Consider the following 27851-nt stretch of genomic DNA (forward strand, 5'->3'; position numbering starts at 1 on the left):
AGAAAGAAAATAAAACATATATACGATATTTACAATAAACAAGGAAAGGAAGAACAATAAGGAAGGAATGGAGATGAAGATAAAGGAGTAAAGAAAAAAGACTGACAGAAACAATAGACAAAGAGAAAAGAAGACAGAAGGAAATCACATTTAAAACAGTGGAGAGACAAAAACTGAAGCGGAGCCCGGCTGGAGACAAGGAAGAGACGCTCCGACTCATATTAAATCATCAAATATTAATCCAGTAAAGATGGAATACAGGAAATTAATATTCCCCATTAACAAAGAAGAAGAGAAGTGAGTACAGGAGGACGCAGCAGCTACAAAAGACAAACGTCTCTTTACGTTCTCTCTCAGGATCCAAATCTGCACCTCGACCTTCTGACTCTTTACGTCATTTTGTTTAAATTGACAAACCTTCGTTTCAGAGCTGGTTGCTCTTTTGTTTTTATAGCACCCTTCACTGTTCAGACAAAAGTTGTTTCATTTGCTCTGATTTTCTGTAGGTGGCGCTGTTTTCACTGACCCGCTTTCTCTTTCCCTTTTTAAACACCGGAAACATAGAAGGCATCACTTCCTTTTCAGCAGGAAATAGATATGACACAGAGCGTGCAAAAGATAAAGACCGACATTTCTGATGGACAGATTTGACACTAAAGTCACAGGAACATTCATCGACTTAAATCGTTGGTTCACCGTCGCCACGTTTGTTGTTATCAGAAACTCTCGACTCTGCGCTGCCCTCCAGAGGGTGTGTTGCCTAACGGCCATGCCAACGTGAACGAGTTTCTGACATCGACTATATATTTTCCTTCACAATATGAGAACTGATGTCAACAAACTTGTGTCAGTGTTACACATAATGATAATATTAACGTTTGTACAATTGTTTCATTCAACGGAAGTTGTATTTATATAAGAAGGAGCTGAACTAACTGGTGACCGTCCTGGAAGAGTCTCTGTACCTTCTCATTGATTATTCTGCTGAGGTGACGTGAACATGACGTGACATTAGATAACAAGCGCTGTCAGAGCTGTAGCTGTTCACACTGTTTCATCTGGTTAAAACCACGACGTGCTTCAGCCTCCGGATCCATTTCACATTGACAGTTTTTCTTCCATCCATCATCCCTCTCTTCCTCCTCTCTTCTCTCCCTCGCTCCACCCTCATGCTGAGTGAGTCTAACAAGGAGGATTATATATTTTCAGACTGAGAGCAATCCAGATATTATCAAGTATTTATGTAAGCTGCTCTCTCGCTGCTCAGATACATGCAGAGCCTTCGACTCAACAGCTGTTTCGTAACCAGCAGTGTGTGTGTGTGTGTGTGTGTGTGAATGTGTGTGTGTGTGTTTGTGTGTGTCTGGACGCTAATGAATCTGTGTTGTGTGATAGCAGAGCGTCAACAGGAAAAGCTCTGGAGGTGCAGTTAAAGCTGAGGAGAGAACAGACATGTCTGTTGTTTAAATTTATAAACGGCTGTTTTCTGCTTCATGAAATTATTAGATCCGTAACCTTGTGGATTTATGCTGATGCGATATCAAAGGGTTTGGTTAATCCCGGAAAACTTTACGATGCGTCCTTCCTCCTCCGACTGGCCCTCTCATCAAAGCTCCGCCCCGAAAACACATGAACGTACGCTGACTGAGAAACTGACAGAAGACGAGTTTCCATGATTCGCTCGCTACCGATAATTCAAATTTAAAAGTAATGAAGAAAAATACTTTTGTCTTAGAAGGGTAAACAGTAGAAAGACTATTTATAGTGAGCAGGCTGCACATGTACATAATTCATGATACTCTGTGTATATGTGAGTACAGACATACATAATACATAGTGTATACATCAGAGTTTAACCAGGCACAAGCTGCAAAGCGATGAGGTTCACAAATATACTGCAATGTGTTTTTTTTCATCAAGGTCCGTGAAATATTCCCGGGAAACTCAGAAACTTCTTTGACTTGTACCACATCCTTCAAGATCCTGGAAGTCCGTCCTGTAGTTTTTGTGTAATGCTGCTAACTGTCAGATATCAATATTCACCTACTGTACATAAGTGTGCAGTTTAAATATTACCAGCAGAACGTGAGCAGTAAAAATACTTCAGTTAATCACAATCTTCATCACTGCTTCATGTTACTGTCGTACATGCAACTGGTACCATCAAAGCTTTCTCATGTCTCAGTGCTGGTTCACCTCTCAAATGTGTAATGTATACAGCATATATATGAACAGTATAAGTGTGTGTGTGTGTGTGTGTGTGTGTGTGTGTTTGTGTACGAGTCCTTGCAGAAGTGCTGTGTGTGTTGTCCCGGCACCTCCCCCCCAGCCGGGGCCCCTCCATCTATTTCTGGCTCTGCGTCACGCCTGGGCTTTACTCCTGTGGCAAGAGGAGTGTTTCTCTAGGGCTCCCACTCAGCTACACACACACACACACACACACACACACACACAAGCAGCGTCCGTCAGGCACACACACTCACACACACTGACTGTCTGCCTGGTGAACAAGTGAGCACACTCAGATGTAAACACAGAGTGGCGGACGGACAGAGAGCGGATGGGTGGATGAATGGATGGCTGCTGAAGGACTGGACATCATGGGAGTTTAAACTTGAGTGCGTGTGTGTGTGTGTGTGTGTGTGTTTGTGTGTGTGTGTGTCGCAGAATAAGGTGTGAAAGTGTGTGTGAGTGGGTCGGCCGGTCCGTGTGTCTGTTACCGTGGAAATGGAAGAAGGGAGTTAGAAAACGGAGACATGCTTTCGTTGACAGAGACAGAGAGAGCTGGCCAGGTTGGTCCACAGTCTATCTGTCTATCCTTCTATCTGTCTATCTATCTATCTATCCTTCTATCTGTCTATCTATCTATCTGTCTATCTATCCTTCTGTCTATCTATCTATCTGTCTATCCTTCTATCTGTCTATCTATCTATCTATCTGTCTATCTATCTATCCTTCTGTCTATCCTTCTATCCTTCTATCTATCTATCTATCTATCTATCTATCCTTCTGTCTATCCTTCTATCTGTCTATCCTTCTGTCTATCCTTCTATCTGTCTATCTATCTATCTATCTATCTATCTATCTATCTATCTATCCATCCGTCTATCCTTCTGTCTATCCTTCTATCTATCTATCTATCTATCTATCCGTCTATCTATCTATCTGTCTATCTATCTATCCTTCTATCTATCTATCCTTCTATCTATCTATCCTTCTATCTATCTATCTATCTATCTATCTGTCTATCTATCTCTCCTTCTATCTATCTATCTATCTATCCGTCTATCCTTCTGTCTATCTGTCCATCTATCTGTCTGTATCTGTCTTGCTGTCTGTTTCTTCTTCCTCTCTTTCTGTTTTTCAGTCTGTTAAGGGGGTGCTTTCCTGTGTGTGTCTGTGTGTGATTGTGTTTATATGAATGTGTGTGTGTTATTTGTTGCAACCAGGCAGGGGGGATGTCCTCGTCTGCTGTTGTCGTGGCGATGCAGCAGCCGTGAGTGACAGCGTGTGGTTAATCGTGTGTGTGTGTGTGTGTGTGTGTGACAAGGGTGACAACAACATGAACAACTTCATTAGTTATCTATCTATCTCTCTATCTCTCTCTCTCTCCTAGGAGACACACACACACACACTGGACAGCTAAGTGTCTCACACAGTGGTGTCAGTTCCCTCCATTAACCGAGGGGTGCCACACACACACACACACACACACACACACACACACACACACACACACACACACACACACACACACAGAGTGATTTACAAGAAAGCAGGTTGAACTCAGTGTGAGTGTGTGTTTGTGTTTATGTTTCATGTCTCCTCGCTGCTGGGACCTTCCTTGCATACCAACTCTAGTGTCCACACACACACACACACACACACGCACTCAAGTTTAAACTGTGTGTAATCTCATTTCATCCTTATTGTTGTTCGTCTTTTTGTCTGACATATTATAGTTTTTCTTTTAATTCTGCTTCCTCTCTGTTTTTTACTCTCACTCGTCTTTCTTCCTTTTCTCTCTCATCACCTTTGAGCCTTAGAAAGAATCAAAACCTTATTTTGAAAAATATACTTTGTCCTCCCCTGAATTCTTTCTTTTTCACCAATCATCCGTCACCTTTAACCTTTGGAGAAGTTTGTATTTTTATGTTTTACCAGAAGACTTTTCATTTGAATGTGTTTGTACATTTCTAATTGATAAGAATGTCTTCTGAAAAAACTTTGGTGCTCTGGATTCTGTGACGGATGGAGAGAAAGAGACGGTGGAAAAAATGCAGCAGTCCGTGTGGTTCTCTGGAAAAAGACTGACAGACAGTTCAGTAAACACTGTCGATGGAAAAGACAAATAAAGTGACAGACAGACACAAACATGAGACAGGCCGTCATGCAGACAGACACAGAGAGAGGAAGTCAGGGAGATCTGAAGCAGGCAGAGAGACAAGGCGACGTTCAGATGGACGAGTGAAAAATCTGGAAAAAGATACAGAGACAGAAATATACACAGAGAGGAAGACGGACAGAAAAACATCCAGACATGCAGGAAAATAGTGAGACAGTAAAAAAAGAGAGATGAGACTGATAAAGAAACGAGGAGTCTGACAGACGAGTGGACGAACAGATGGACAAAGGACAGAGAGGTGGACGTATAGATGCACAGACAGACGGAGACAGACTGTCCCTCCAGTCGTCCCTGAGAGAAGCGTAGGAAGTCCTGCTGGTCAGCCAAGTGTGTTAAACCATTTTTCCATTCACAAATTCTCAGACAGTGAAGTGTGCTGCTTCTGCCCCTGGTATGCGCACGTGTGTGTTTGCTGTGCACGTGTGTGTGTTAACGTGCACGGCTGTGTGATGTTCTGGAGTCGGCTGAGATGTGTCTGAGACCTCGGTCCGTCGCTCTCTGCAGCGGAGACGACTCGACTGTTTCTGTAAAGATTGATTATATGTTTTACTTCATTAGCTGCAGCCGTGAACAGAGACATTGAAAGCATCATTACTCTTCCTCCTCCGCGTCAGCGACCATCTTGACTGGAGGTCAAAGGTCGATGTGACGCCACAAAACATGTGACATTTAAGAAATAGGATTCAGTCTTTTAATTGTTCGGACACGTGTGAAGCAGTATGACTTTTTAAGTTTCTATTTATCTTCCTTTTTCTACCAAACAGCAGCTCAGTGTTTTTACACGGTTCAATCTTTCAATGTGCTTCTCCTGCTTTTTTCATTTGTTTGCACAGTGACGTCAGCCGCTCCGTCAAAATCTGCTTTTTGCATTGTTTGTTTTCTTCTTCATCTTTGACACGCATCCATCTTTCCATCTGACCTACATTACTGAACACAAGCTTCCTCTGTCTTTAATACACACACACACACACACACACACACACACACACACACACCTGAGGAGGACAGGTGGCTGTATCAACTTGACGTCCATTTTTTTACAACACACTCTACATTCATCTCTCTCTCTCGCTGCAGGTATAAGCTCCTTTTACCTTCTGTGCTACAGACGCTGCCAGGACCTCACACACACACACACACACACACACACACACACACACGCACGCACGCACACACACACACACACACGCACACACACACACACACGCACACACACACACACACACACACACACACAGCAGGTAGTGGCAGCATATCATAGCCTCTGGTCGTCTGGCAAACAGAGCTTCATGATGGAGTGATGACAGAAGAAGAAGAGATGCATATGGAGGGAGGGAGGAAGTAAGGAGGGATGAAACGGAATGGATGGAGGGAAAGAGTAAAGTGAAGAGGGGACCGTGGAGGTAAAGAATGAGAGATGGGATTAAAAGAGCGATCAAAGACTAATGAACCGAAGGCGGAGCGAGGGAGTCAAGGAGGGGGCGACGGAGGAGGAGAGGAAAAGGGCAGAAGAGTTATGGGGAGTGACGGAGGCAGAGAATGAAGGGGTGACTGGGAATGGGAGTGAGTGATAAGAGGGAGCGATGGAGGAGAATCAGGGACGGTGTGATGAGGGAGAAACAGATGGAAGGTGACGCGACGGAAGGGAAAGACGTAACCCGAGCGATAGAGGAAGAAATGAAAACACGATGTGGCGAGAGAAGTGAAATAAGGAGCAGATGGACGAGAGGATGATTCGGAGAGGGAGTGATAGAGGCAGAAAGGGAGGGATGATGATTTTGTGTACGGGTGGATGAGTGACAGAGGTGCAGATGATGAAATTGATGAAGGGGAAAAAGAAATGATTAAAGGGAAGTATGTGGTGATGGAGGAGAGACAGAGGCAGAAATGGAGGGAGGATGACGGGATAAGTAAATGAAGGGATTGAGGAGTGAAGGAGGTAGAGATGAAGGGATGGCAGGAAGATGGAGTGATAAAAGTAAAGAATTCATGAAAATGTTTTGAAAAAAGAGAATAAAGGATGGACGTCTCTCCTTTCGTCTTGCCTCTCGTCCTTTCCTCTTCCTCCTCATTTCATTTCCTTGGACCTATTCTATACTTTCTCATTCCATCTCTCTCTCTTCATTCCCTCTTGACTTTTCTTATCCTCCGTCTGAATCCAACTGTAACTGCCCTGCACGTTGCAGCAACATGTTCAGACCCTCCTGACTCCTCCTGGCTCCTCCTGACTCCTCCTGGCTCCTCCTGACTCCTCCTGACTCCTCCTGGCTCCTCCTGACTCCTCCTGACTCCTCCTGACTCCTCCTGACTCTTCCTGACTCCGCCTGGCTCCTCCTGACTCCTCCTGGCTCCTCCTGGCTCCTCCTGGCTCCTCCTGACTCCTCCTGGCTCCTCCTGGCTCCTCCTGACTCCTCCTGACTCCTCTGGCCTCCTCCAGACCATCTGCCTCCACTTCCCTCTGCGTCAAAACCAAAGAAATACGGCAAAGAGGCCTGTTGCTGCGAAGACATGGAAACTTAGAGGAGTTAACGATTTCCCTTCTGCCAAACTTTCTCTGTCTGTCTCCTGCTCTCTCAAACCTCAGTGTGTGTGTGTGTGTGTGTGTGTGTGTGTGTGTGTGTGTGTGTGTGTGTGTGTGTGTGTGTGTGTGTGTGTGTGTGTGTGTGTGTGTGTGTGGTTGGAATGTGGAGGCTTGTAAGTCACCTCTGATTTTCCACTCCTGCTGGGACACATCCCATTATCAGTTTTATATGAAACTAGGAAATTCCTCTGTGGTCAGTGTGTGTGTGTGTGTGTGTGTGTGTGTGTGTGTGTGTTTGTGTGTGTGTTTGTGTCAGGTGGGAGGTTATGTGTGTGTGTGTGTGTGTGTGTGTGCTCCTTAATGAGCAGCTTAACAGTGAAATAAAAACGGGGCATTTTCCTCTCCATGCTCCGCCTCCTTTACGCTGCAGTACGACCATAAAACTCCGAAAAAGCCACTCTGACATTTTTCGGTCCGAGCGAAGCGGCCACAGAGACACGATGAGAAAATCGAGTGGACGTTATTTGTTGGAAACGTTAGCGTTGGTTGACTTGTCGGTCAGTGTTCAGAATGCTGCATCAGTTTGTTAATTGTTGTTTCATTCATTACATGCACACACTGTGTTGTATCCCAAAAGTGAGGCCAAAACATCTGGATCACCCCCTGGTGGCTGGCTGCGGTATAGATCATAAACCTAGCCTCCTCCATGTTAGCAGATTGGACATGAACCCCCCCCAGATTTTTAAGGATCTGATTTGTTGAATAAATGAATCAAACGGTCAGAATGAGTCCGATGATTGTAAGAGACGAGTTCACTGCAGGAGAGACCAGAGACAAAGAGGAAAAGGGAAGACATGAGAATAGAATCCCAGTTTTTTCCTCAGCCGGAGGCCGTTTGACTTCCCAGACGACAGTGAACGGAAAATCAACAGAGGAATATTCCACAACGCTTTGTTTTCGACTTTGCTCTCTTGTGTCTCCGCTGCACCTTGATCTTTGCGACGAACGAGAGAAATGCGATCAGCAGGAGTGACTCACAAAGTCACATGGTTTTAATGGATCATTTAAAGGGCGAGCGGGCGATCGGGAGGAGAGACAGCGGCTGTTTTCAGGTTTTTAGATTCATCGACAAAGATGGTTAAAACGTTTTGTCCGTGTCCCCCAGAAGAAAACCTCTTGTTTAACGACACTTTTACTTTTAATCAACAATTTTTGGTTTGAACTGTGAAGATTTTTCGCTCTTTTCAGAAACTACAAACATAACTGATGAATCAAGAACATGTTGCTTTGGTTTTTAAAAAAATATTTGATTCAGATCTTTTAAATCGTGTATCACACGCTGATGATACAAATACTCTGCATGTCACGCTCACGTTAGACTCAATGACTTTCACCCTCAGGTCATCAGTGGAATTATTATCAATAATCAGACCTGATCAGTTTCACATCAGCAGAACTGACTCATGGGTAAAAGCTGCGTCGTAGATGAAGTCTCATCATGTTGTTTGGCATCAACCAATTAAAAAATGGGACAACTTTATTTTCCTATTCGGAAAACACACACACACACACACACACACACACACACACACACACACAGTTTTGACAGACATAATAACAACAGAAAAACAGGGTCATATTTTTTCCAGACCCGAGCAAAAGGACGACTCGGGGAAAAATCACCTCTGTGTGTGTGTGTGTGTGTGTGTGTGTGTGTGTGTGTGTGTGTGTGTGTGTGTGTGTGTCTCTGTGTGTGTGTCTGTGTGTGTGTGTGTATGTGTGTGTGTATGTGTGTGTGTGTGTGTGTGTGTGTGTGTGTTTCCGTTCTCTGCCACATGGTCTGAAATGTTGATGAATTGAAGGAACTTTCCTGCTTGTACGTTTTCTCTCTCTCTCTCCCCCCGTCTCCGTTTTGTCTCTCACCCTTCTATATCTCATTCTCTTCCCCTTCCTCTCTCTCCTCACCCCCTCTTCTTGTCGTTTCTCTCACACGTCTCTTTCTTTCTCTGTTTCCCCTTTGCCTCATATCTCGACCTCCTCTCTTCATCTCTCTCAACCCCCCCTTTATTTTCTCCTTCTGCCCCCCTCCTCTATCCCTCCGTCTTTCACTCCCTCTTTTCCTTCTCAGTTTTCCTTACAATTTCCTCTCCTCCCTTATTCTCTCTCTCTTCTTTCCCCTCTCTCACACTTATTAATGAGAGCAGCAACAATTCATTTAATAATGAATTACTAATCAGTAGTGTTGTTAATAATAATAATAATAATGATAATAGCAGTTGTGGTTTCCACCTATTGCTCTCTACCTTTCACACCCTCCCTCTATTTCACCTCCACTGTCTTTCTATTTTCATGTCATCAAGAAAATATGCATTGTGTACCTCCTCGTGTGTGTGTGTGTGTGTGTGTGTGTGTGTGTGTGTGTGTGTGTGTGTGTGTGGGAAGTGAGGATGAGGGTTCTGCTTCACACCCCCAGTGACCACTTCCTCCACCACATCCTGTTTGTTTCCTGTTGCGATAGTGACCGGGCTTCCTCAGAAACACACAAATTAAATGTTGTTTAGTACAAGTAGAAAGTAAAGTAGCAGTAACTGGTAAAGTACTTGAGTAAATGTACTGTAATACCTTCGGCTGAGACTTTCTAATCTTCTGGAATTTAAAATGTTTAAATCGTGTGCATTGTTTGTGTTGAGAAAAGTCACACTCACCCTCTCTCACGTTTTTTTTACAGGACGGCCTCGTGAGCCCACATTCAGGGACTCGGGACTCCCGCTGAAATCCACCTGAACACGTGCGGACCTGCAGGTAAGCTGCCCCCCCCCCCCCCCTTTGATACGACTCACAGGAGCGTCTCGATCAAACTGTGGAGCTGCTGATCCCAGTTCAGATGCTGTTGTTTGATTAAGTGGAAATACAGTCACTTCGGTGTCTAACCTGCAGCACACTGACTTCAAGGTTTTCTGTTGCTGTGGTGGGTAAACTGGTATTTTCAGTATTTTTCTCTGTGCTGGAGTTTCTGAAGGGATTTGGCTTCTTGTTGTCACAGGACGGGTTGTTGTATTTGTTGTGTTGTGTAGACCTGGTCACGCTGGCGTCCGCGGTACTGTAGTTTATCACGTGTTGGTTTTCACTGTCGTTTCTGGAGGACGGCTGCAGCCTCCAGGATGCTGTAAAGAGAATTCCTTGAATTGAAATAGTTACAACTGCAGGAGAGGACAGAATTTCAATGTGACCACAGCCACAAATGGAGCAAGAATACAGCTGTAAAACAGACACACAGACACACACACACACACACACACACACACACACACACACACACACACATTCCAGGGAACTAAATCACCATCAGTTGATCTGAGCAACTCTGATGATTCTGGTTTGACGCAGACATTGTGGTTTTGGGACAAAAAACGTTGTTAGAAAGCTGTAACTGAATAAAGTACGTGCCCGCCCACACACACACACACACACACACACACACAAACACACACACACACACACAATGAAACAAACGAGTGGTTCGAGCCAAAATATAAAAAGATATCATGAAAAACAAATTAGGGCAGCAGTAAATTTTGCATCTTCTCGTTGATGCATAATGTGGAGTTCTGGAGAAGTTTGAGGTTGTGATGATGTCCTAGTGCAGCATGATAACACACACACACACACACACGCGCACACACACACACGCACACACACACACACACACACACGCTGGCTTTCAGCAGCCTGCTGTGTGCCAAGGTTATGAAATAATTTGCCTGCTCTCGCCTTTCAACACAATTCTTGTTTGCTTCTTTGCCTCCATTCAAGCTGAGACACGACTCGCGGGAGATAAAAATAGAACCTTGCTGACCTCTTCTCCCCCCCTCTCTCTTTCTTCCTCACCCCCCCCCCCCCCATCTCCCTCTCTCCAGTCTGATATTGTTGCAGCTGTCTCGCTCCAGTTGGGTAACGCTCGTGCACTCACTCAGTTTGGGGGGGTGAGGCTTCGAGGATTTTTTACTCTCCCCGGTGGGAAATGTGGCTTTTATCAACGCAACCCACGCTCACAATGAGCTGCATATTCATAAACATGCGATCAAATGAAACAATAGACAGAATTATTTACCACTGAAATGCAGCGCGAGAGTTTGTTTTGTGCCCCTGAAAGTCGAATAAACACGAATGTCAAACAGTTTGAAGTGTTTCAAATTACAAATCACCACAGTGTTTGCTGAACAGCCGAATGATTCTGGGGTGAAGGCGAACGTGAGTTACTCTGCACGTTTCGTGATTGACAGCGACTTCTCCTCTGAGGCAACGGGAGAAAACATCATTGGGCAAAAATACAGTTTTCTTTTTGCGGCCCCGTGCAGGGCAGCGACGTAAAGTGGAAATACATGTTTGCATGCGGAGCGGAGCAGGAAATGCACGCAAAGCAAACAGGTGGCAAACAGCTGGGGTGGTAACTTCAAACTGGCTCAGAGCATTGAAAATATTAACTCATAAAAAGCAGCAGATTGCTGCGCATGAAGAACAAGCAGACGTCTGCTGTCGGTTAAGTTTCCAGAAAAAGTGACAGCGATGGAAACAACTGGGTAAAACTGCTGTGTGAGCTTTTTAAAGGACGACACCTTGATGCAACATGATGTAACTGATCAACTTCTGTTTTCTGTGGTAAAGATGAGGAGGGGAGTTTTCCTCCCGTGTGTTTGTGCTGAGTGTGTCAGTGATTTGGATCCTGAACCAGATGGTGGTGAAGTTTCGGAGTTTTTCAGGAGCTGTTACCAAACGTTTCAGGTCAGGACTTTAATTTTTGAAGTGTTCTTTGTTGAGGTGATAAACTTTGACCCTTAACTTCCCATTATCAGCCTGTTGTGACGATTCTTGACGTGAAGGAAACAATCTGTTATTTCACAAGTTCAAATGATCAGAACTGAAACTCTCCAGTTTCAAGTCCCGGGTTTTGATTTAAGTTCTGTTATTGCACCCTGGTGAAAACATGAATAAATGAACGTGCAGCTGAGGCAGGATCCTGGCAGGAGATCTTCATCTTCATCATCATTACCTCCGAGCCTGAACTCTAGAGATGTATACGGTTTCAGCATCAGCATGTAGTAATCATAATCTTATACCACTAATATCACTTTGGCTTTGTGGTTTGCACAACAGCAGAAAATGATGTTTTTGAATCTGCATTTCACTTTTTCCATGAGGTAACAAATCTGTAAACACAGCGTGTATTTATTCTACTTTTAACATATTTGTGGACATTTTTAGAGAGTGAGGGCATTCTGGGAGTTGACCCGGCCTGACGTTGGGCTCAGGGTAAAGGTTAAGGTTGGTTATGAATACAAATAACGGCCACACAGCTGCTGAACTCTTCGTATCTTCCTCTTTTCCTTCTCCATTTCCCATTCTGTGTGTGCTTTTATTTTGAAATCTGAGATTCTTGAAAAGTACTTATATTTTATACGAGTGTGTGTTTGCTCTCTGCTCTCACTCTCCTCGGTTACATTCAAACATCCATCACTGGCACGACTGTCACTGCTGTGTTGCCAAAGCAATAAAACGCATAACAATCTGGAACTGGTGTGTGTGTGAGTGAGTGTGTGTGTGTGTGTGAGTGTGTGTGTGTGTATTTCCCATCAGCCCTGGTCATCTTCGCCCAACCCTTTCCCAGAATCCACCGCTGACTCACTTGAAACAAATTACGAGTCAGCTGTTTGACTTAAAAACCGTATTGAGACAAAAGAGAACTACATCTGTAATTGTGTCAAAACAAACATGGCGTCCTGTCGCAGCTGGTCACACCTGTCGAGCTCACACCTGCACAACTGGAAAGACGACAATCTCAACTTTCTTGCTTTTGTGTGTTACGTTTGTGTAGCATGAAGAGAGGAAGAAGCAGTGATGCAAAGTTCCCTGAGGAAAAACCTCAATTACCACATTTTATTGGGGAAAATCCTCCCGAATATAAACGAGGTTTTCGAGGCTTCTCGTGACGACACCTGACGCAGGAAGCAGCTGGCAGCGACCCAGACAATCCCAGTTAGCGGTAGCCGCGCGTGGAAACCCCAGATTCCACCATGTAGACACACCCTGATGTGATGATACTGGATCACATGGTTTATATCGTGTCCGGTCAATTATGTTTTCTGATGTAACGCCTCAGAATCCAGCAGAAGCGTCTGTTTCGGTGGTTTGACATCGTTCGCTTGAGTTCACATGAATCTCAATGAGTAATTTCCTGCTGTGGATTATTACATCCCACAAAAAACAGATTATTGACTATGAGTCAACTGCTAATTGCTGGTTCGATGATCGTCCTGTTGACATGTTGAAGTGTCCTTGGGCAGAACCAACATAGAAAGTTTGTCTTTGAGTCCTCAAACACAAATGTGTCACTTCAGCATTGATCAGTTTGAGGCTGTTGAATCTCGATGAACAGATTTAACATGTGAATACTCAGACTCTGGAGGGAGTGTGGGGAAGCTTCTGGTAACTGGAGACGGAGGCTGAACACTTCACATGAAATACATCGTCTATCAGCTTTTTTAGTTTATCCCCTCGGCCTGGATACCCTCTGTCTTCTCTGGAAGATGTTGCCCCCAGAGTCTGACCCTTGGTTTCTGTGAATTCTCATATATACCTCACCTGGAATGATATGGTCCATATTGAATCTGTTTTAACGCCCACATGGTTCGGTGCAGCTTTACCCGCTGACCTTCGTTCATATGTCGACCATAAAGTCTCGAACCGGCTCACACACCGTCTCCAGAGATTCATCACATCAGCAGAGAAAACGTTCTGCTTTATAAACGTTGCTTTGATCTTTGACTCTTTAACAGAAGATTTCTTTGACGTTGTCGTCGGGGTGTGACAACTTCAGGCGTCAAAAAGCTCCTCATCGCCATGGAGACAAACTGCCGCTCACGCTTCAGCTTCCTGGGAAGCGGGGGAGCTTTGGTGTCATGCTGCGTCATCTCCCATCTCCAGTTTGGAAGTATTCTGCTTTTTAATTTAATAATGTAAAATGAAACTGGAAGCATTTTCGTTGTAGAGTCAGATTGTGGAGTATTTATAATCAGAGGAGCAGTTTTTCTGGTAGAGTCTGAATTTTTCATTATTTTCGGACACACAAGTTGAACTGATCACACGCGAGGAACTCTGCTTTCCTGCGTGAAGCTTTTATTTACCTCCTCTTCTGTGTGACTTGAATGCAGCGTCCTATAGTCACAGCCTCACTGCTGTGGGGACTCAAACTCCCAGAATGCCGAGGAGGTGACGGTGACGGCGTGAATGACAGAATCATGGGGGTGAGAGGAAAGAGCGTCATCCTTCCATCTGGTGTCAGGAGGTCATCACAAGACTCCACCCACACTGGAGCGTGTGTGTGTGTGTGTGTGTGTGTGTGTGTGTGTGTGTGTGTGTGTGTGTGTGTCACAGCATGTGTTTCCCATCTGGTTCCACCCAGTCCCTCAACACTGACTTCATTCTAACCTTCATTCTGTCCCTTCTTTCTTTATCATTCATCGTCTTATTGTTTTTCCTTTTTCTGTATCTCTCTCTCTCTCTTCTCTCTCTCCCTCTCTTGACTCTGGCTTCCTCCCTCCATCCTTCCATACCTCCTCCACTTTCCTCACGGTAACACAACACCTTGACCTCGTGCTCGTCCCAGTGTTTGTGTTCGACGCTCTGATGTCATTGCCCCGAACTTTCCCCGGCGAGATACCACATCCATGCCGTCATCCTCCCTCCATCTCTCCTTTCTCGTTTCTTTCCTGTCGTTCTGCATCCTGAATTCCTGAAGATAAGCATCAACATGTAATTTAATCTAATTATAAGTCTTAAAAATCCCATTTGTCTTAGGATAAAGGGAAATCTGCAAATGGAGCAGGGGGAGGTGAGATCATTTCATCTGTTTCACCATCGGTTTCTTTGTCGTGCTCCAGTTTTCACACGTTTTGTTTCCTTTTCTTCACATGCATGTAGCCTGTATCGTCCTGTGTTTCTTTAAAGATCCTCACACGTGTTGCCAGAGGATTTCTGACACAGTGAGAAAGAATTGGAAACAAGTGGAATGAGCTCACTCTGTTGGCAGAGGGCTTTCACTCGCCTGCAGGAAGAGAAAAAAACAACTCCACTCAGATTTGAAGTAAATTACTGCAGCAAATCACCGTCATTCGTGTTTTGTAAACTTCCCAACTTCCCCAAGGTGTCCGGCGAGAACATGAATCACCCTGAAGGTCCCCAGCACATCGTTCCAGTGTTTGACGGTCAATTTGCCGTGCGCCGCGTCGAGTGAGAAGGGGTTTCGTGCTAACACTTAATCAGGCGACGTTGAGGGACAGTAATTGTCGGAAATGATGGCGTCGGAGGGAAAGTGAGACCTTTCAGCGGCTCCAGCTCTGAACGTCTGTGTTCATAAAGGATGATTTGAGTTTCTATAAACGTATTTTCATAGTTTTTGGCCACAAAACCGAACATTTTCCTCACTAACCTACAGGAACTCTCTGCAGGCGGAACACAAACAAACTGAGGGGTCGAATGAATCAGACCCCAGATGGTCATATTTCTGTAAGACATACATTTTTGTCATACTATATATTGTATAGAGAAATTTACAATTAGTCAATGAGATGTTTGTTTGTCCGTGAGTCAACGATTCAGGTGACATCCAGCAGGTGGACACATTTTCACGGTTAAGGAGAAAGAGCGGCGTGTCGCGACCCTTCGGGCGTTCCACATCTTTACATCTTCCCTGGTCGGAAGTCGGAGGCGTACGAGCAGCACTTGAAGGCAGCATCAGTCTTCTCGTGTGCTCGCTCGGTGTCTGCTGTCTCCCTGAGCTCTATCATTCTTCCCATTCAGCTTCCTGCCCTATAAATATTTGAGCAGCCCCATTAGGGAGTGAGGTAATCTTCACACTCACGCTCACGCACACACTCACGGAGACTGCCATCGAGGCGTAGTACAGTGCCTAATAGTCTTGTCGGGGCCGTGGGCCCCGGAGCTAACGGGCTAATTAAGAGCGAAACAGGTTTAACAAGTTTAGACTGTTCATTAAGGCAGAAACCTGATTAATTAACGGTCGAGGGGGAGAGTTCGTTAACGAGTCGACTGATTAATTAAAACTAGAGACGACAGAAAAGTGTAACTTTAAATGGGAGGAAAGGTGAGGGATGATCACCGCCACGGAAAGGAGGGAGAGGACGAGAAGGTGAGGAGGAAAAAAGGGAGGGAACAGAAACCTGAGAGAGGGGATGGGATGGATGATGAACAGGAATTGAAAGAGTTGATAAACAGAAAGAAAAGAGAAGAAGAGATCACAGAAAAGAAAGTGAGAAAGGAGGAGAGATGGATTTAGAGAAGTGAGCAGAGAAGAAGAAGGAAGGAAAGAAATGAAAGAGAGAGAGAGAGAGAGAGAGGTCAAGACATTAAAACAAAGGAGGATTGTAGAGAGAAAGACAAAGGCTTGAAACACACACACACACACACACACACACACACACACACACAGTGTTGAATGACGGTTCTTTGTGTGACGATGTGGAGCCGAGTCATGTGATCGTTTCTCTCACTGAACATGTGACGTTGAGAAGAAACGGCTCAAAACAAAAGAAAAAAGGAGGAATGTTAATATTTTATGTCTCCCCTGAATATTTTTTATAGCGTTTCATGTTTTGTAAGTAGATGAGGTGAAGGTGACGTTTTTTTATAAATGGAGTCAGTGGTCCATGAGGAAAGGAGAGGAGGGAGACACAGGGGCAGAGAGGATCATGGGAGGAGTGCAGGCTGTGGAGGAGGAGCAGGTGCTGCTGACAGCGCCTTCATCTGTTCCTATGGCGTCCTCACCCCGAGTGTGTGTCCTCACAGATAGAGACCGAACTGTGGTAGAGAGCAGTGTGTGTGTGTGTGTGTGTGTGTGTGTGTGTGCGTGTGCGTGCGTGCGTGCGTGCGTGTGCGTGTGCGCGCGCGTCTGTTTTCACTTGTGTGTTTGTGTAATGAAACGTGAATGAAGAAGTTATTGATGAATAAATTGGTTGTTTTCATTTTGTATTGTGACCATTGATCATAGAAGAAATCAATACATTTCCAATTCACTGTCATTGATGCTCAGCTGGTTACCATGGCGTCTGTGGAGATCAACAACATGAAGCTGCTGTTGATCATTTGCAACCAAGTTTCTGAAACGAGCTGCTTTCAGTTCTGCACAGAAGTCTGGACGTGTTCCTGACGTGTTCCTCACGTGTTCCTGACGTGTTCTGCAGGTTCTGTATGTGAGAACAAATGTCTGAGTCAGTGTCTCTGGACATTTTCTGGATCTTTTCCTGTGAAATGTCAGAGTGAGTCCGTGTGAGAAAACAGCAGGAAAACATCTGGAAACTTCCCGGTGAGCGAGCGGACGTGGCGTTTAGGTTTCGAACACGTGACGGACGTGACACTGGAGCTGCTTCTCATGTTGTAGTCGAGATTGTTGGTTGTGAAGCTTTGTCGCCTCGAAATTGTGCAACTTAACCTGATGAGGACACGTTGATAAGCAATCGTTTAATTTCTGCTAAAACATCTGATCTTGCTGCACAACGTCCACTGGAAGTGATGACGCTGTTTAAACTCTCACCTCACGTAGAGAAAGATTTCAGTCAGATTCTCATTCACATAAACGGTGGCCGCGTTTCCTTCTATGCATTTTGTGCACATTTCAAACCATTGCATTAGAAAAAAGTTCTCTACTGAAGGTTTATTTGCTCTGACGACATAAATGTGTTTTACATGTCGCAACAATAAAGAGGCTGAATTTAAACAGAGGAGGAAATTACAGGAGCGAGATGCAAATCAGCAGCAACTACTGCTGCAGGAAATGGAACAGGAACATTTTGTGTGTGTGCAGGTGAAGTGTACGAGTTACAGTCTCACACACACACACACACACACACACACACACACACACACACACAGAGAGAGAGAGAGAGAGAGAGAGAACACACACCTCCTACCTACCTGCTGCTCTTCGGATGTGAGGGGACAGAGATTAGCTCCGTGTGGCGTGGGTGGACAGTCAGTGTGTGTGTGTGTGCGTGTGTGTGTGTGACGGGTGTTGGGGACAGTAGTCATTGAACCACCCGCCTCCATTGTGTCGAGAATAAACTACACACACACACACTGTGTATTTTCCTGCTTGTAAATGAGGAGCCAGGAGACAAGATGTTGGAATCATGTAAGTGTTCCAGTCTGAGGAGTTTTTCTTCCGAGCTGCTCCGTCGTTCATTGAAAATCTTTCATGAATCTTTTTCCACTTTTCTTTTTCATGTCGTCCGTATTTACTCAATAATGACTTTGTACACAACGTTTGAATCTCTCCTACATTACATTAAATCATTTCGAGACAATGTGACGACACGTTGCCTAAAGAAATCCCGCTCTACCTCCTGAGCCGAACGCCTCTTTAACATTTCTGTGCGTCAGCCGTTTGAACTCGTCCGTGCAGAGTTCTTCTCGTGCTGATATCTCAATGGAAAACATTTCATTATGAACTCGGCGCTCGTCTTGAAAACGCAGGGTTGAATGAAAAAGGTTGAATGAAAAGAAGGTGACGGAGGTGATTGAGGCTGCTGGTGCCAAACTCTTCCTCTGAGAGCTTTAACAGGATGACACACACTGGTTCCACAGTTGATACATGTTTTATTACCCTCTGTAATGGGCGCCCCCCGGTGCCCGGCGGCAGAAACGCTGGTTATGCTGCTGTTCTCTGTCGACCCTCCTGACATAAATACTGGTAACACAGGCCTTAATTGGATCCTGTTTGGTTTGTGATGTCTGTAAGTGAAAGTTTTGGTAATTACCCGCCCTACATGTTCTTGAGTTATCTTATCGCTGCTGCTGCGAGTCTCAAATTGCACATTTCTGATGCAACTCTGTGAAAAAATGTCCTCCAGGAAAACTTGGGTCTGGAGAGGAAAACTAACTCAGCATTATAGTGCAGCTAATACCTGCCTGCAGGGGTTTTATTAACGATGGAGAGAGGAGAAGAAAGGAGGCGAGAGGAGAAGAGAGGAGGAGAGGAGAAGAGTGGAGTTGAGAGGAGAATAAAGGAAAGGGAGGCGTGCACAGAGGAAAGGAGATGAGAGCACAGGAGAGGGGAGGAGAGGATAAGGAAAGGAGATTCAATGAGGAGAGGAAATGAGAGAAGAGAAGAGGAAGGGAAGGAAGATGAGAGACAAAAAGTCGATTCAAAAGAAGGTTTCGGAAACGGGAAAACATGAATGAAAAAGAGGGAAAGGAAAAGGAGGCGCACAGACGAGTAAAGGAGACAACAAGAGGAGAAAAGAGTGAAAAAGGAGGCAAGAGAACAAAGGAGACGAGGCAACAAGGACAGCAGGAGAAACAAGGGGAGGCATGCTGGGAAGAGGGATGCAGATAAAAGAAAACAGCTTATGTAAGTGTGAGCATGATGCCTGTAAACACACACACACACACACACACACACACACACACACACACACACACACACACACACACACACACACACGTATATACCAGGAATAGTCTTGTGCCCTGAATTTGACTCAAACTTTCACCGAGCGGCTGTGGGCTGGAAGCTCCCACTCGAGTGCATCTTTCATTCAAACACTCAGAATCTGTAAAAACACAAACACCACTGTGCACAATGCTAAATCAGGATGAATGCATGAAGAAGGTCCTATAATGGCCGCCAGTGTGCAGAGGTTTTGCAGTTTGCGTCACGAACGTCTCTGCGGCCGCAGCCAGAGGCATCGAGGCTAAATTTATATCAGCCAGGAAAGAGAAGAGACTGTTGTGGTCGCGACTTCGGGTCAGAACAGGATCTCTAAGGGAACAATGAAGAGTCTGATGAAGTTCTATTTGTTAATGTGACTCTGACACACTGCCCCAGTGTCTGCTGGAGGTCTGCAGGAACCTGGACCCACAACAGGTCTGAGACACAAAACCAGACTCTTTTGGACAGACTGATATTTAGGTTCAGACTAAAGTGAGAAGTCTGAAGGTCTGAACAAAACAAGATGCATTACAGGTACACAGTGTTTTGCTCAAGGGCACTTCATCTCTAAACCTATAACAGGAGAACAAATTAAAATAACCCAGGGGTGTTTGCCAGCCAGTAAAACATCCCAGAGGAGAGGATCACTCCCTGAAGAATTTAATTACAACGTGTTCTGAAAAAATAAAAGTCACATCAGCTCAGAGACCCCAAACTTCTGCGTTTGTCTGAAAGCAGCTGGATGAAAACACACATGTTGGATGATGGTGCATCACAGGAGAACTTCTGCAGAACAGAAAACCTTCCGCAAAACAAACCCCTCTCCTCCTTCCTCTGTCCATCGTGCTTCCTGGTGTATTTTGCAAACTGTTGTGGAAAATGTAATGAAGCCCCCCCCCCCCCACATGCACACACGCACACACACACACACACACACACAGACACACACAGGGCTAACTCAGTAATAGTTTCAAGGCTGGCTCAACGGCCTGTGGAAAATATGACCGCCTTCTCTTTTCCACTGGCAATTTACACCAACAGGACGCCTGTTTTTCCCCTCCTTACCTCCTCACCCCCTCCCCTCTGTTTCTTTTACTCCATCTCTCCCTCTCTCTCTCTCTCTCTCCCTCTCCCTCTCCCTCTCCCTCTCTCCATCTTTTCCTCTGTCTCTTTTTGCTTTCTGTGTTAAATGGAAACATGTTGCTCAAACAGCCACAGCTGCAGAAGAACGGCTGTTTTGGAAAAGAAAACTCTGTAGGTACAGTGTGTGTACCGTGTGTGTACAGTGTGTGTACTGTGTGTGTACAGTGTGTGTACTGTGTGTGTACAGTGTGTGTACTGTATGTAAGAGTGTATTGTATGTAAGAGTGTGTGCCAAGAGACACGACATTGAACATGGAATTCTTTTAAAGTCTGAATTGGCACTGGGACACATCACGTTTCCCATGTTAACTGCTGTCTGTGTGTGTGTGTGTGCGTGAGCGTGCGTGTGCGTGCACTGGAACAAACAGATGAAAGAAGAAACATGAATGAAAGAGTCGACTGAATCAGAACTTTGTCCATTTAGCAACTTTTCCGGATCTTTTATCACATGATCGTTCTCATCACATGAAGTTTGCAGGTGTCTGATTTTATTTTTTATTTTTATTTGCACTCTTAAATAAAAAAAAACCTCTTTAATAAAAAAGAGTCTCCTGAAGAACAGACCTGCAACTATATATATAAATAATATACAATAATAGAACAAGAGGAAAATCAGAAGACAGAGATCATGTGTTTTCATATTTAATCAAGAAAATAATCAGCGGATGAATAAAGAGTGAAAATATTCATTAGCTGCATCTTCACTCTGGAAGATGGATTAATTCAACAGCTGCTCAATGAACTGTTGTTTAACTTGTTGCTGCTGACTTTGACTGAAAAGTTATGATTTCAACAGCGACTGGTATTTCTGTCCCAACAGCTGATTCATTCCCACAGAGTTCGACCTTTCAGTAGTTTTCCTCTTTGTGTTTGACAGAATCACTCTTCTTACACTGATTCATCTGTTTTGACTACCTCTGCTCCGTCACTGAAACTCAACACTTCCCCTCAGACGTGTCACAATTAAAGTTTTCCTGGAGAAACAAGGGAGTAAATCCCCGATGAGCTGGTGTGAGCAGATGCAGGAAGTGTCGACTCTGCATTAACAGCACGAAGCGTAACGAGAGAACCACAAACATCACAGACTCACTCAAGTCGCTGCAGTTAGAGGTCGTGGTTTGTGCACTTGCTGTGTTTTATATGTGGGGATTTCACATTTTTCATTTAATTCTCACCGAAAGAAAAGAGGAATTAATTATTTGTGACGCTCGAGTTTTGTGTGTCGTATAAAGTTGTAACTACACACAAACAAACACACACACATGGAATTGAACCCAGTCATCTCTCTGTGGTTTCGCTCAGTTGTATTGTCTTCATTATGAAAAACACGCTGGTGGGTCCGAGAGGTAAAAACATCCACAAACAAATAGACTTTCATCTGTGATATTTATTCTGCACAGTAAAACTCTTTTCTTTCTCAGAGCAGCCGAAGTGTAAAAGTCATATTTCCTTCTTTATCAGATTTTCGTTGTTTTTTCTGGAGCTTTTATTGACCAATTAAACTGAGTCCCGCCCTCGATTGTAACCCAAACTTTCTTTTCTTTCGAACCGTAGTTGTTGGTTGGGTTTGTTGCAGTGGTTTTCAGTCAGTCAGCAGTTTTCCTCCTTTTCTCTTTTCTTTGGAAACCACACCTTGTGTTCTTGGCTACAGACACAGATTACCTATGGAAGCCTGCAGGGGACAGTATTTGCATCTGTGCGTGACAGAAGTGAAACTTGAGGCTGTGGGAAGGAAAAATCACGGCGCTATTATTTTTCAACAAATCATTTTCAATTTCCTTTTTGTTTTGTCAACTTTGAAAAAGTTTTTTTCACAAGTTGCCTGAAGTTTGGATTCGTTTGGCTTCGGCTCATTATGATAATCGTCCTGTTTACAGTTGAATTTGTGCAGTTTGACTTGTTTCTCGACTTTTACCTTCTTCAACTTTGTCGGCAGCTCGTCTGGGAATTCTACCACTCAAACTTAATCTGGAGATTATTGAACTTTTTTCCGAGAATACAGTTTGTGAACGATCCCAAAGTTTGATCCCGTCTCCGTCACAGAGCGGCGTTAAGTTTGAGTTTTTCATGTTGTGTAACCGTGGATTTTATAACAGCAATTCAACAGCAGCAGCAGCAGAACTGTAACCTTGGCACACCAACAACTTCCTCCTCCCACACACACACACACACACACACACACACAGACACACACACACACACACACACACACTCTCACTCGTCCTGTCTCAGCAAAGCCGCCTGTGCTGCCACCTCCCACACACATACCCTATCGAGGGCACACACACACACACACACACACAGACACACACACAGACACACACACACACAGCAGACAGCTTGTAGACAGTGATTTACAGCAGGTAGGAAGTCAATTACTGCTACTGGATATTTCTGTAAGAGTGTGTGTATGTATGTGTGTGTGTCTGTGTGTGTGTGTGTGTGTGTGTGTGTGTGCAGTTCACATGAAGTACTTTTGATTCATCTCTGTGGCTCTTGGATTTCATTTCACTGGTTTCTGGAGAGCCTCTTCTCTCCGTCTCCTTCACACTCGCTCTCTCTCAGGTCTGCGGTGATGCGTCGGCTCAACACGCGATTGACAGCTCGAAATTAAAACAAAACACGGCAGCTTCGGCGTGAACAGCGGGCGAGTTAAGTCCTGCGACGGCAGAGCGACGATGCTTCTACACTGACTCTGAGACGAGACGGGAAATAATGAGTTTTATGTGATGATAATGTTATTTCATCGATGTTCCTGTTTCTTTTTCAGATAAAACAACAGTTCATGTATTATTAATGGGCTGTTTCTCCTGCTTTGTTATATTATGTTTAATTCCTCATTTAAAAAGGACTCTGTGCTTTTTCTCCTAACTTGAGAAACGTCCGTCTCGGAGGTAATCGTCCAGATGGTCCTTGTGTCTTTCTCGAGCTGAGAGGCAGATGTTTGAACCCACGAGAGCAGAAATAGACCAGAATTCAGTGCAGCTCGGGCAAAAGACAGAGTGGGTTATGGGAGCGTCTCACTGAATTTCAACTGAGCTCCACCTACACATGTGACCCACAGGTGACGGCAGCCGGCTACTTTCATTCTTCGGTGGTTGTCGAAAAATCTTTGTGGGATATGTAGGAAGCCCGGAGCAGGAATAGAAGTGGAGGAGCAGAGAGGGTTTTATTTACCTGCTGTGTAAACGCTGTTAGAGTGTAAATAAAAACTGGTTTGGACGGAGTCGCACCGACGCAGGGTCACACCTGACACTGAACCACTGGGATTCCCTGGAGAACCTTTATTTTTACAGGTAGAACCACATGTGCTGCTCCTCTGTAAAAACCAGGGTTGTAAAGTTGCCCCCGTGTCTTGCTGGGAGTTTCCTGGTTAAAACCACAACCTCCTGCTGTTGCATTCGCTTGAGCTCCGGTGCCTTGCTCAAGGGCAGAGTAGCTGTACAGCGCCGCTGTTTCTAATTTCCACACAAACATACTTCACACATGATTTTTTAATCTTTCGTACACAAAGATGCGTTAAACTCGTACCTGGCCTGAAGTAAGAAAGCAGCAACTGCTGAGCAAGTGCATTTTTATTTATTAAACCTGTGGCGGCCGCTGAGATTGGCCTCGAGTTTTATTTGGCCTGGCACAGGGACGCTCTTAAAGTGTTTTAAGTTGAACTCTGCTGCAGTTGGGGCCTCTTCACACACACACACACACACACACACACACACACACACACAGTCAAACACTGCAACACACAAGGGATGATTTGGTTTGAGCGACAAAATCAACAGAAACTGATCAAACAAAGACCCTCCCCTCCCCACTCTCTCTCTCTCTCTCTCTCTCTCTCTCTCTCTCTCTCTCTCTCTCTGAATAAAGTGGTTAATCACTGAATGGAAACCATTAGTAACATGTTTAAATAATTTACACTCTGACCACCCAAAGAAGCAGAACACTTCGCCTACCACTCAGAAATATGAACCCCACCTTTCTGTGTGTGTGTGGGTGTGTGTGTGTGTGTGTGTGTGTGTGTGTGTGTGTGTGTGTGTGTGTGTGTGTGTGTGTGTGTGTGTGTGTGTGTGTGTGAGAGTAATGAAGATGGTGGTAAAACCTGATCCTATCTGTGTGGACGCTGTAATTAACATGTGTTTAGAATGTTTAAACAACACCTTGACACACCTTTACCATAATAAATCCTCAATATTTCCTCGATAACACTCCTCCACATTGCTCATTCTCTCCTTTAGGGTACACTCACTTCCTCATATGTGTTGTTATTTCCTTTACTTTTTTAGTTCTTTCTTTCCTTTGTCATCTTTTGTTTTCTCGTGTTCTCATGTTCTCGTTTCCTGTTGTGGTCTGTATCCTAGAAAATATCATCTCACCCAAACACAGTTGTTCTGTGTTCTGCTCGTGGTTTTATTCATAAGTAGAAAATGCTGCATTTGTTAAAGAGAAACACGACAAACACGAAACACACACACACACACACACACACACACACACACAAAGATATGTTCCCTCTGTTTTTGTGTCGCAGGAATTCCAACCATTCCCGTTGGTATGTGGCACCCCGGCATGGCAATTTAAGAATAACTAGCAACCACACACACACACACACACACACACACACACACACACACACACACACACACACACACACACACACACACACACACTGTCGTACCAGAATCCAGCTCTGCCCTCGTCTGGGTCTTTCACTGAAAGCAAATGAGAGGCTTATCCAGTGCATATCTGAACAAGACACTGTAGGAGAGAGGGATTATTGTCGTGTGTGTGTTAAATGAATGCATCACAATCCTGTTGTGGAACACACACACTCACACACAGACACACACACACACACACACATGCTAATAATAAGAGAACAGGGGATTTGCACAAATATTGATCTATTATCTCATCGTTTGGCAACATTATTCCCAAACGTCATCCCAGTGAAGCTGGATGAAATGAAGAGGGAGAGAGAGATCGACCGCCCTCAGGATTCAACAGCCTCCTACACACTTCATACAGCACCACACACACACACACACACACACACACACACACACACACACACACACTCTCTCTCACACACTCTCTCTCACACACTCTCTCTCACACACTCTCTCTCACAGCCTTCTGAGTGCATCATTAATGCCCACACAGTTTTCATACCTCCAGGGTCTGGGTACATGTGTACTGGTACATACCTGTGTAAATGTTCTCGGAGATTAAACGGTATCATCACTGTTGAACATCTGTAAACATCTGGGACACTGAGACACTGAGACACTGAGACACTGTATGAATGTGTCTCAGGACAGGTGCAGAACGGCCGCCACAGTAAACCACACAAAACGGATCCTAGAACAAGTCTATGACCATCGCACTGAATTCTTAATTATAATATATATATATATAATCTTTGGGCTATTTTTTAATTAGTTTGAATTCCTGTAGGTTTTGCATCAATGTCACCGATCTGCGTCTCAGTAAACCCACGAATGTGAATCCGGTGCCTCCTCGGGTTGTTTTTAATGCAATCCCAACTTGTGTAATGTCGTCTTCTTGTGATTAGATAACTGCAGACACATGATAGTGACACACACGCAACAAAAAATAAACTGATCTCTGCTCCTGTACGTTAAGTAACTCAGGTTATTTAAAACGTCCTCATACGTCCCTCTGTGCGAGTATTCAAGCGTTTGTGTGCTTCACTATATTTACCTCTGAGCGCAGCCTCTGAACGCTGCTTGTTTTGACCTACCTACAACTTGGGTGTCTCGTCATGCCCTCTGCCGGCCCCCTCCCATACACACTCGCTTCCTACGCTCGCACACACTCGCACACAGAAACATCGCCGGTAGCTACGTCTCACCTACGCACAGAAACTGGGGCAGGTTGTGTCGGTGCACGAATGAATACAAATTTATGTAAGCCATTCACTGCACGCTCCCACTCACTTTGCAGACTGCGACCATTCATCACTTTCATTACAAAACCAGTCACTTTACATGAGGTTACTCTGGAGTTTAACCTGTAATTATCTGCTCTAAGGTCCAACTCGTTGCTGGGTTGTGATTCGGGAGCTCAGATAGTCGTACTGATGTGAGCGATGACAGAACTGGCAACAAGCTGGTTCATCCATTACTGGAATAAGAGGTTTGAGGACTTTAGCATCAACAAATCAGGAGGAATGACAAGAGGTTGAAGTTTGATATGTGAGTTTAACTTTCAGTCTTTACAACTTGTGCAAACCTACACAAACCTTAATATAACCCCCCCCCTTAGGCCCAAACACTGAATGAATATTCAAACTGGATTTTTCACTCTGTCTCTGAATATATATACTTTGCCTTCATTATGAGGACAGTGTAGAATGGGGCCAGGTCAGAACGGGAACCTGCGACTGCTGCCGGAGGACTTGCGGCCCAGCACAGTCTTTACGTCTCTGTGGTAGTAGATCGTCCCGATTGGTGATTTCAGGTTTGGAGCAGGTGAGTAACGGCAGCAGAACCAATCACAGACATCGAGTCCCTCCAGTTGATCCAATCTGGAATCGGAGCACGAAAGTGTAGATAACGGTGAATTTGGATTAAAGGATGTTTTGATTATCAGAATCAGCACATTAGGTTTCTTCCTGTTACTTGTTTTATAAATCCCAGCGTGACCAAACTGTTGATGTTGCCTCGATGATTATCCTGAGTCAGAGGATAGACGTGTAAAGTTCGTCAGGTGAAATGTTCTTGGGGTTTTATGTTCCGCCTGTAACTTCACTTTTCTTCCTCTGGGACGATGTGAAACCTGGCATTATGCAAAGCTGAAGTAAAAACACTCGACTGAGAATCATGAAGCTGTCAGGTGATTAAAAGTAGATGTTGACATTAATCTAACTTGGATTCACTCTCAACTCATCCTGGCCTCATTTTTACCCCAAACGCTGATGCTAATCTTCGTCCTGGCTACCGCACCACTGCTTGTTCTGCTGCCTCATGAGGACACATAAGCCGTGACTCTGTGATACTGAGGAATCCAATTATGTTATTGAATCACGTCTGTGTTTGGAGGCTGCCTTGACTTTGTTTTAGCAGCTACTTCACCTCCAGGTCCTCACCGCAGGTTGTCTTTATGTAGTTATGTCAGCTGACCCTCCGAACAACCAATCAGCATCATGCTGAGTTTGATTCCAGAACTGGAAACCCATTGTTTCTAACAAACTCCTCTGGGTTTCATACCACATTCTTGCACTCTCGACACCATGGAAAATATAGAAATGTGACCCA

The 27851-nt window shown here is 44.6% G+C and overlaps 1 protein-coding gene across 6 annotated transcripts in view; it reads left to right on the forward strand.

Moving 5' to 3' along the window:
* Window positions 1-27851, forward strand: part of hivep2a (HIVEP zinc finger 2a) — a 71808-nt gene that overhangs the window by 24694 nt on the left and 19263 nt on the right. For 4 of the 6 annotated variants that reach the window (XM_069515279.1, XM_069515277.1, XM_069515278.1 and 1 more), the window contains one exon: window positions 9655-9728. The gene's annotated coding sequence lies outside the window, so the exon portion shown is untranslated. Of the gene's footprint in view, window positions 1-2413; window positions 2793-9654; window positions 9729-11621; window positions 11709-27851 lie in introns of those variants that run through there. The other 2 variants (XM_069515280.1, XM_069515283.1) reach the window with 2 other exon arrangements.

The sequence above is a fragment of the Paralichthys olivaceus genome, chromosome 19 (assembly GCF_024713975.1).
Source record: "Paralichthys olivaceus isolate ysfri-2021 chromosome 19, ASM2471397v2, whole genome shotgun sequence".
Classification (NCBI taxonomy): Eukaryota; Metazoa; Chordata; class Actinopteri; order Pleuronectiformes; family Paralichthyidae; genus Paralichthys; species Paralichthys olivaceus.